Raw genomic sequence first — 9624 nt, 5'->3', positions numbered from 1 at the left:
TCATCCAAGAAGCTTCTTCAGTTCTGATTTTGATCAATACAGAAGAAGCTTTTTGGATGAGAAGCAAAATGTCTTCAGGAAAAGCAAAATCCAGGCCTTTTGAAAAAGCACCTTTGGACTATTTGAGATGTTTGTTGGGGCTACTCATCATCTTCTCTAGCCTTATAAAATAGTTCTCCAGGAGATGGAGATGGAGAATTTCCAGCACCACCTACATCTCAGGTCTTTGAGATCTATGACCAATCTGAGAAGTCCAGACAGCCTGGTGCATAAGTCCTTCTAACCACGTTGGACTTTCCTTCCCAGAATCCCCCAGTCTCCTTCTGTACTGAGTCTCAGACCTTGCAACACCATCCCTGGTCTTACCTCAGTCGGGGCTTTAAGTTCAGAAGGTGACTTTGGCTGACGGAAGTGACCAGCCTCCTCCAGGACCTCTAAAATTTGTGGCAGGTGACAATAGGCAACGATGTTTATGCTTTCTGAGATTCCCTAAGCAAAGCAATGTTTGTGAATTAGGACATGTGCACATTTCCTTTTTCTTTATCTTCTGCTTTCTCCTTCCCTTCTGCACCTCTTCTTGCTCCTCCTCCTCTCTGCAAATCCCAGGCCCATCTAGCACTGATGAAATTACCTAGCTGGCTAATGAAATGTCTGCAACAAAACAACCAAGCACAGAGACCACCAAGGGCCCCACAGTCCTCCTCCTCCTCCACCTCCTCCTCCTCCTCCTCCTCTTCCCTGTAACCCCCATTATCTTCTAGCACTGATGATGTTACCTACTTGAGTAATGAAACATCTACAAGAAAACAATCAAGTTAAGAGAGCACCAAAGACCCCACAATTCTCCTCCTCCTCCTCCTCCTTCTCCTCCTCCTCCTCCTCCTCCCTTCACCTCCACTCTGCAAAATCTGTTCCCTTCTAGCACTGATGACATGACCTAGTTGGGTCACTAAACGTCTGCAAGAAAACATCCAAGCTCAGAGAGCACTAAGGACCCCACAAAGATAGAAGTCTCAGCCCCCGCAGGCATCCCACTCCCACTCACCTCTCTGTCTTTTTCCTCCTGCAGTGAAAAACTTAGCAGTTTTCTGAGCTGCTCCCTAACCAACTCTTTCTGCCTTGATTTTTGCAGCTTCACCCCGTAGTATTTATACAGCATAATCTGAAGGTGGGAAAAAGAGTCTGTGAGTCCTAGGGAGCTCCACCAATTGGCCAGGAAAAGGAAATATTGGATAAATTATAATCAAAAATGGACTCCCTGCGGTCAAGCACAGGGAAAGTGGTTCCGGGTGACCTGATTGGGCAACATATAAATCTAATAAGTCAAGAATTGCCATTCTTCTTCTTAAAAAGCTACTTTAAACCCCCATTCCCATAGGAGGGTCCAAATGAAATGTGAATGACAAACGTTAAAATGATTTTTAACATTATTGGAAAGAAGGATATTGCTGAATTAACTCATGGCGAGTCTGCCATAGCTTGTGGGCATCGGTGAGTCGGCCACAGCAAGCTGTCTTCTTCTGACATTGCATCTAAGACAATTGCGGCCCTAAAAGTGTAAAACCTCAGCATATTTACCTTGTCTTGAGATGACAAGTGAGATGTGCTTTGCTGAATGGGGGGCAATCTAGTTGTTTTCTTCCTGGGCAGTTTTTGGTCTGAAGGAATCTGCTTTGACAACAACAACAAGAACAACAAAAATGAAGTTGTGAGAAAGTGAAGGAGCAAAGGAAGGAACAGTTTTATTTTTTTTAATAAAAAAGTTTTATTTTTACATTCATATCCAACAACTCATCCAATGTACAGTTATATACAATTAGTCGGGCTTGCCCAGTCACCACCCCCTCCTTTTAACTCTCTTCCCTCTTCTACCTTCTTCTACTTTCCAGACCTTCCTCCCCTTCTCTTATCTGCATCCTCTCCTCCCCCCCGCCCTACACCTTCCTCCTCCCTCTTCTACCCTCTTCCTTCCTCTTCTCCCTCTTCTACCCGTCTTCTCCTCTTTCCTATCTCCTACTCTCTCTTCCTTTCTTCCTCCCCACCATTCTAAAATGGTACCTGGGCAGACCCGACCCTACATTAATTATATTTATACATCTTCAATAATCCCTGTACATTAAACCATCACTCCATCCTCTACCCTCATCCCTCCCCCAGTTCCCCTCCCCCTTACCCCCCACTCACCCCGACTTCCCCGAACAAAATGCAGGGTATCAAAACTAACAATCATAGTCCAAAATAAATCTTAAATTATAATCTCTAGTCACTCCACACATAATCACACTCTCAATTCCCCTCTCTTTCAAAGATATCTCTAATACAAAATATTTCCTAAATTTACTCATATGCTATTCGATATTTTTTTATCTGATACTTATTTTGAATAGAATCAATCCACATTTTCCATTCTAAAATATATTTTTCTTGTGTATAGTCTTTCAAATAAGCAGAAATTATTTGAATGGTGTCATTTGTGATGTGGTCGAGAAGGGAGGTGTCTGATATCCAATGGATCCTTTGCATTTCCATGTCACGCCAATAGCTTTCGATCCTTGTTGTTGCCGCCCAGCATTCAGTGCCATACAGTGTAACAGGGTGGATGGTTGTTTTGTAGATCTTAGATTTCAGATGGGTTGGCATTCATCTGTCCAGTAACACAGCTCTTGCCAACGCATCCTGGCTGCATTCACCTTTGCTCACACCTCCCCACTGATGTCACCATTGCTTTGAAGGTGGGATCCCAGATACCAAAAATTGTCCACCTTCTTCAGGTTTTCTCCATTGATTTGAAGCATTCCAGGGGTGGTGACAGTCTCTAAGTACCCAGTTGTCTTGATGTTGAGGTGGAGTCCGAAATGGTTGAGGTGATCATTCTATGGTCATTCCATGATCCTTCCATCAAGGGCCACAGAGTTCAGCAAATTCTTGATAATCACATTTGTCTACTTTTGGGATAAAAGTAGACAAATGTGATTTGTCTACTTTTGTCTACCGGCCACTGAGGTAGGCCGAGCTTCTGCAACCTCTCCACGATGGTCCTCTGGGCAAACCGCAACATAAATCAAGCTGCTTACCTGGAAAGGACGAAGATTGTCCAAGATGGTCTCCAACATTTCTCTCTCATCCATCAAGTCCAGGAGTTCTTTGACTGGTCTCCCTCTTAGTGGCTTCTTTCTCTCCCATAAATGTCGAAAGCATTCATCGGAGAGTTCTGAGAAAAAGAGACAGACTGAGATTGATGGGCAATTCGATGGGACAAGCCTTCTCAAAGCAGAGAGACACAAGGTGTGTATGGTGGATCACCAGGCTGAGCCAGAGGGAGGGGTCAAATGTGTCATAAGTCTCGAGTTCCTGATCTTCATGTTTTTAGACAACCATCTTATATATGGAATAGGAATTTTCTATTGCTTTGAAATTTCACAGTGTTGTAATTTTATAATTTATTTATAGTCTTTGAAAAAGGCTAAGAGGGAGGAGGTCTTTCCTCTACTCTGAGGGCAAGATGTTCCCTTTTACAGTGGCAGTGGTAGAGAAGACCCTCTTCCTAGACCCACCAGTCGAAACCTTTTGACTGATGGAGTCTGCACCATAACTCCTCTGCCGAAGGAAGGACGGTTGCAGGATTTGGATTTGGCTAGTCTAGAGAAAAGACTATGTGACAAGAGAGCAGTCTTCCAGTATTTGAGGGGTTGCCACAAAGAGGAGGGAGTCAACTTATTTCCCAAAGCACCAGAAGGCAGGAAGAGAAACAATGGATGGAAGCTACTCAAGGAGACAAGCAAACTGGAATTCAGGAGAAACTTTCTAACAGTGAGGACAATCAATCAATGGAACAGCTTGCCACCAGAAATCATGGGGGCTTCATCACTGGAGGCTTTTAAGAAGAGATTGCATAGCCATTTGTCTGGGATTGTATAGCATCTCCTGCTTGAGCAGGAGGTTGGACTGGAAGACCTCCAAGGTCTTTTCTGGCTCTGTTGATTGATTGATTGATTGTGTGGGATGGGCTGATGTGATAGGACAAGGCTGGTTCCATAGATAGCCCAGCCCTGTAGCATCTATACCTGGATATAAAGGCCGGCCAGCATCTGTAGAGCCTTTTCTCATCGGAGCCCTTTCCCTCTCGGGAAAGCCCCTTGGCAAGGGAGGGGGCTCTTTCAGGCCAGGCTTGATCTCCCCCTGGGGAGCCCTCGGAGGGGTCCTGAAAGTTGTTCGCTGGGTGAAATCAGGCAGCACCAGTACTGAAGGCTGAACCTTCTTCTTGACCTCCGTTGGAGCTGGGGAAGATTTCAAAAGCAGAGGCAAGACCTGCGTGGCTCTCTGAGTGACTGAGGAACTGGATGGGTGGGAGCCAGAGAAGTGGGCTTCTTGGTTGTCCCAAGGCCGTGGGTCATTATTGGTGATCTGCTTGCTCTCCTTCTTCTTCAGAAAGCGCAGCTTTCTCAACGAATGATCCATCTTATGCTGAAACTGGAAGGAGATCCTGTCCATAAAGGAGAAGGTTTGTAACTAAGGGTTGAAAGGAGGGGTCCATGGTTTTTCCGTCTGTCTGTCTTTCTATCTCTTTGCCTATCTGTATCATCTATCTATCTATCTATCTATCTATCTATCTATCTATCTATCTATCTATCTATCTATCTATCTATCATCTATCTATCATCTATCTATCAATCCTCTAAATCCATCTATCTATCTATCATCTATATCTATCTATCATCTATCATCTACTCTATCTATCTATCTATCTCCTATCTATCTATCATCTATCTATCTGTCTATCTATCTATCTATCATCTATCTATCTATCTGTCTGTCTGTCTGTCTATCTATCTATCTCCTATCTATCTATTTATCACATGTTCTTCCTGAGTCAACTCAGAAAGCTCAGATTGCCCAAGGAACTGCTGAGCCAGTTCTACAGAGGAATTATGGAATCTCTCATTTGCACCTCTACAACTGTCTTGTTTGGCACAGCAACCAAAGTAAAAGTCCACTAAAGAGAGAAGACAGCAAGGAAGTTGAAGGCAGCAGAGAGAAAGCAGAGCTGCTTAACTCCTTCTTTGCATTGGTCTTCACCCAAAAAGAAACTATAGCCCAACCTACCAAAAACGTAACTGTAAAAGACAGGCTAGAAATAAAAGTTAAAGTAAGCAACGAAAGAGAGAGAGAGAGAGAGAGAGAGAACACCTATCTGATTTTGAGGAATATAAACCATCAGGACCTGAAGGATTACATCCCAGAGTTTTGAAGGAACTGGCAGATGTTATCTCAGAACCATTGTACCATATCTTTCAAAAATCTTGGAGCACTGGGGAACTACCAGAGGATTGGAAAAGAGTGATTTGGTTCCCATCTCCCCAAAAAAGGGGGGGGTTGGGACCCAGGAAATTACAGACCAATCAGCCTAACATCAATACATGGGAAAATACTTGAAAAGGCAATCAAAATAGAGGTGCCAATATCTAGAAATAAATAAAGTTATAGCTAAAAGCCAGCGTGGATTTGTTAAAAACAGATCAGGACAAAGCCATCTTATTTCATGATTTGACAAAGTGACTAAATTAGTAGACCAGCGAAATGCTGTGGACATACTATACTTAGACTTCAGCAAGGCATTTGACAAAGTAGACCACAACCTACTTCCTGGTAAGCTAGAAACAAGTGGGATAGATAGCATCAGCATCAGCTAAATTTGTAACTGTCTAACAAACCATACTCAACAAGTAATCTTTAATGGGTTTTTATCTACATGGAATAGAAGGGGAACTTATCTAATTTGCAGATAATACTAAGCCGGCAGGAATAGCCAACAACCTAGGTATCTTATGATTTATAAATTGTTGTTTGTATCTTATGATTAACGATTGTAACTATGATTTATGAACTATGACCTATCACTTTGTTGTTTGCATGTACACTGTAAGCTTATGCAGCAGAGACAAATTCCTTGTGTGTCCAATTACACCTGGCCAATAAAGAATTCTATTCTATTCTATTCTATTCTATTCTATTCCATCCCATCCCATCCCATCCCATCCCATCCCATCCCATCCCATCCCATCCCATCCCATCCTGCAGAATGAAGGTGCAACTTTACCTGATATACTAATATTCCAAAGTTTGCAAGGGTCTACTCTTCACTCGTTTCAAATTCGTTCTGCTCCACTCTTCTTTCACTCTGCTCCACTTTTATCTCCTCCACTTAAATTTGCTCTGCTCAGCTATTATCCCCTCCACTCGGCTTTGTTTTGCTTGGCTTTTATCTCCACTGCTCTGCCTCGCTTTTCTCCGTTCTTATCACCTCCACTCCACTTTGCTCTGCACAAGTTTTATCTCCTCCACTCCGCTTTGCTCTCCTGTGCTTTTAATTCCTCTACTCCGCTTTGTTCTGATCCGATTGTATCTCCTCCACTCTGCTTCACTCAGATTTTATCTTCTTTACTCAGCTTTGCTCTGCTCCACTTTTATCTCCTCCGCTCCGCTCTGCTCTGGTCTTAGCTCTACTCTGGTCTTAGCTCTACTCTGATCTGCTCTGCTTTTATTTCCTCCACTCTGCTCTTCTTCACTTTTATCACCTCCACTTCACTTCTCTCTGCTTCACTTTTATCTCTTCCACTCTGCTTTGCTCTGCTCCACTTTCCTCTCCACCGCTTTGCTTTTCTCCACTTTAATCTCCACCAATCCTCTTGGCTCTGCTTCGCTTTTATCTCCTCCACTCCACTTCGGTGTGTTACACTTTTATCTCCTCCACTCCACTTTGCTCCCCTTTTATCACCTCCACTTCGCTTCCCTCTGCTTCGCTTTTATCTTCTCTTATCTGCTTTGCTCAGCTCCGCTTTTATCTTGACTCCAATTCGCTTTTTGCCACTCTTATCTCCTCCAATCCTCTTGACTCTGCTCTGCTTTTATCTCCTCCACTCCACTTTGTTCTGCTGCACTTTAATCTCGACTCTTCTTTGCTTTTCTCTGCTCTTATCTCTTCCTATCTGCTTCGTTCAGCTCCGCTTTTATCTCGACTCCACTTTGCTTTTTGCCACTCCTATCACCTCCAATCCGCTTTGCTCTCCTCTGCTTTTATCTCCTCCAATCAAATTCGCTCTCTTTCACTTTTATCTTTTCCGCTTTGCTTGGCTCTGCTTTTATCTCACCCACAATTGCTCTGCTCTTATCTCGACTCCGCCTCGCTTTTCTCCGTTCTTATCTCCTCTAATCCTCTTTGCTCTTCTCCACTTTTATCTCCTCCACTCAGCTCTGCTTCGCTTTTTTATCCTCCACTCAGCTCTGCTCTGCCTGTTTACCCTCCACTCTGCTCTGCTCCACTTTTATATCCTCCACTCTGCTCTGCTCTGCTCTGCTCTGCTTTAATCTCCTCCACTCCGCTTCGTTTTCTCCACTTTTATCTCCTCCACTCTGCTCTGCTCTGGTCTTAGCTCCACTCTGCTTTCCTCCACTTTTATCTCCTCTACTCCACTTCACTTTGGTCTACTCTGCTTTTATCTCCTCCACTCCGCTTTGCTTTCTCCGCTTTTATATCTCCCACTCCACTTTGCTATGCTCTGCTATTATCTCCTCTATTCCGCTCTGCTCTTAGCTCCGCTCTGTTCTTATCTCCTCCACTCCGTTATGTTCTACTCTTCTCCGCTCAATATAAATCAACTCAACTATCCTCCACTCTCCTCTCCTCAACTCTCCACAGCTCCCCTCTCATCCCTTTTACCTTTATATCTCTGTCCCAGGGCCTTGACATCACAGCATTATGTTCTCATGGGGGACAGCTGATGTCATAACCCAAGGGGCCTCTTACTTCCCAAGAAAACAGGGATGGGATATGGAGGTTCCCCTTGATAACATTCGTGATATCATGGGAAGCAAAGCTAGGGGTCACCTGTGGAATGACCCAGTGTGATGGTGTCCCTCAACCTGCTAGATCTCAAAAGAACCTAACCAAGATTAAGGCTGATCAGCTTTGTTTGTTGATTGGCTAAGTCTGCCACGGAGCTTGGTTTTTTAATTTTTTTTATTATGATATATGATATGTCAGCATTCCAGAAAAAACCCCAAGTAAAAACTCTGAAGCAAGCATTTTCAAAGTTCTATTTACTAGAATAGGTAAACTGGCACATCTGGGAAAACCCGAATCTTTCCCTCAGTAAATCAAAACCCCCAGAACCATCCCCTCACTCCTCAGTCAATCACACGCTCCAATCACTATCCATCCCATCTCGAGACAGCACTCCGGCCATTCCTTCTCCAGATGGAGGATCGGCCTGACCTTGACCGACAGGAAGAATGCTATTATGACTAAAGACAACCCCTCTACTAAATCCTTCCTCCTACTTTTCCACACAGGATGCGGAGGCAGCATGGAAGCTTCTGGCCTAATATGGCTTCCAAATCTGAAAATGATATTGTATGATATGATATATGGTATGATATAGGATATGATATAGGATATGACATAGGAGATATGATATAGGGGATATGATACATGATATCTGATACCTGATACCTGTTACATGATATATGACATGACATTGTATTGTGTTATATTGTATTATGGAGTCCTTGGCTTATAACAGTTCTTTTATTGATGTTTCAATCTACACCAACACTAAACAAAGTGACATGACCGTTTTTCACACTTATGACCGTTGTGGCATCTCCACGGTCATATGTTCAAAATTTGGACGTTTGGCAAGTGACTCACATTTATGACAGTCACAGTATCCCAGGAATCACATGATTCCCTTTTGCGACCTTCTGACAAGCAAAGTCAAGGGGGAAACCCGATTCACTTAACAACCATGTTACTAATTTAGGAACTGCAGTGATTCACTTAACAACTAGAGAAACAAAGTTCAAAAAATGGAGGAAAACTCACTGAACAAATATCTCACAGCAATAAAGATATTGGGCTCAGTTGTGTTTGTAAGTTGAGGACTATCTGTATATATGATCATTTTTTTTCTCAAATTTCTGCACTGCCCATCATCGCTGGAGTGTTCTAGCAATTTTGGTAAAACCCTCCAACGATATAAAAGCTGCAGTTGAAAATGAAGTTTTTTTGAAAAAAGCCAAAGAGGTTTTTTAAAAAAAAGTTAAAAGGGACAATTGCAGAGTTGAAAGGCAGAAGAAGCTCCTTCGTCCCACCAACCACCCATGGCTTGCAGGGCCCCCTTGGACCCCCAGACCAGCCGGCAGAGTTGAATCTTCATGCTCTTCTGGAAGGTCAAGACCCCCAGAACCTGCCTCGTCTCTGGGGCTGGGCTACCTATACTTACAGCCACAACTGAGCCCAACAGTCAGAGATTTAGCAACTGGCATGTACTTATGACGGTTGAACTATCCAAGGGTTATGTGATCTAGAATAGAATAGACTAGTATAGACTAGAATAGACTAATATAGATTAGAGTAGAGTAGAGTAGAGTAGAGTAGAGTAGAGTAGAGTAGAGTAGAGTAGAGTAGAGTAGAGTAGAATAGAATAGAATAGAATAGAATAGAATAGAATAGAATAGAATAGAATAGAATAGAATAGAATAGAATAGAATAGAATAGAATAGAATAGAATAGAATAGAATAGAATAAACTGGAAGGGACCTTGGAGGTCTTCTAATCCAGCCCCC

This window comes from Ahaetulla prasina, chromosome 9, assembly GCF_028640845.1.
Source record: "Ahaetulla prasina isolate Xishuangbanna chromosome 9, ASM2864084v1, whole genome shotgun sequence".
NCBI lineage: Eukaryota > Metazoa > Chordata > Lepidosauria > Squamata > Colubridae > Ahaetulla > Ahaetulla prasina.
The sequence above is the reverse complement of the archived record's forward strand: the minus strand, read 5'-3'. Positions refer to the sequence as shown.